General features: G+C 53.4%; 1 protein-coding gene across 5 annotated transcripts in view; it reads right to left on the bottom strand.

Moving 5' to 3' along the window:
- Window positions 1–1173, bottom strand: part of TMEM14A (transmembrane protein 14A) — a 34355-nt gene extending 33182 nt beyond the window's left edge. For 4 of the 5 annotated variants that reach the window (XR_013992632.1, XM_081038931.1, XM_081038929.1 and 1 more), the window contains exon 1: window positions 995–1173. The gene's annotated coding sequence lies outside the window, so the exon portion shown is untranslated. The remainder of the gene's footprint in view (window positions 1–994) is intronic. The other variant, XM_081038930.1, reaches the window with a different exon arrangement.
- Between the last annotated feature and the right edge of the window lie 390 nt (window positions 1174–1563).

Raw genomic sequence — 1563 nt, forward strand, 5'->3', positions numbered from 1 at the left:
AGTTATGTTGGGCTTATCTCTCAGCCAGTTAAGCTCCTTGAAGGCAAAGCTCAGGTTGAATTCATCTTTGTCCTCAAAGCACCAAGCTCACTGGCACGCATAAGGCTGGTGCTTCGTAAATATTTGCTGAATGAATGAGTGGGTGAACCTAAGGAACAATTTCTGTCTGAAGACACTTTGTAATTGACACTCTGGTATAGCTGTAACGCCAGGACACAGCTAATCCCTTAAACTGCTCGGTGAACCGTGTCGTTCTAAGGAAGCAACATCAATGTATTCTCAAACCTTGCAAGAAGTTTCTGTACTCAGAGAAAATTCAGACAAAAAGCAACCAGCCCTCTTACTCCTTTTCCACGGCAGGACCACGTGACCTACCCATCAGGGCACACACGAAAAGCCAGAGGCTGTGTGAACAGGAAAGGGATGGGGGTGGAGGGTGACGTGAGACGCATCACGTGCTCCTATCGCAACCGAGATGCTCAGCACTTGGGCTAGAAAGCGTCTTAGAAGCAATGCAGCAAAATGATTTACTGTACCGTGTACAAAACCAGGTGACAGGGCCCTGCTTTGACCCTGACCCTCCAAAATTTGGGGAACCCATTAAGAGATTTTCCGTACGCTACTATATAAAAAGCATTTTCACAGGTTGGGCATCAACAATGACCTACCTCTGAAACTCCTTGAGGCTCAAAACACATTTTCGAGTGAAGTCTGGGAGGTGCTAAAAAGGTTAAAACCCTGCCAAGCATTGTTACAGTGATCCAAGAGCCCGACCTCTCCCTAGCTACAGGCAGGTAGGAGGAAGGGCAGGTGAAGACTCGAGAGAAGGAAGAAATTTGGGGAATTCCCAGGAGGACCAGGGAAGCTATCCCTGGGAGACCCGACTCCATCTCCTGCAAAAACCTACCAACGTCCTCCGTACTATTGCTTATTTCTGCGCCTCCGCAAGAAAATTCAGGGCAGGAAGTTCTCGATTGCGAGGTGTACAACTCACCTGTACCCCCGAACCCTCCTTGCGGTCGTAAACAAGAAAGCCGGGAGTCAGCTGGGGGGTAAACTCCGAACCTCCCGGCTGCAGGCGATCTGCGCCGCCAGCGACTTCCGACTCTGCGCCCCACTTTCCAAGCAGTCGGCAGGGGCCGCTGGTTCCGGACAGCGCCCGCCCTACTGCGCGCATGCGCTAGCTCCATCCTCCCCGGGTTCAGTGTCGCCTTAGGCGGGCCCGCCCCGCGCAGGGGAGGCGGCCAACCCGCCAGAACACCTGGAATGCTGGTGCTGATGTAACGTGCCAGGCGGCGGCCCCATCGGCCCGCTTTCCGCCCAGGCCCCGAGTGGGGGGCCGGGGTCTGCTGCCTCCTGCTGTCCGAGCGGAACTAACAAGCATTCGCGTGGGGTGGGGCTGGGTGTAGCAGGAATCTCAGAATTCGAAAGATTTTCTACCCTGAAGCTCATTCCAATGGACATGCGCGTCTGCAGCAACCCAAGTCTTTTACTTGCTCTCCAGCAGCTTGTCCCTATTTTCAGTGAAGGGAGCTATATAGTCTCTGTGGGGTGCAAAGGTGA

This window comes from Rhinolophus hipposideros (assembly GCF_964194185.1).
Source record: "Rhinolophus hipposideros genome assembly, chromosome: 3".
In the NCBI taxonomy this organism is placed as follows: domain Eukaryota; kingdom Metazoa; phylum Chordata; class Mammalia; order Chiroptera; family Rhinolophidae; genus Rhinolophus; species Rhinolophus hipposideros.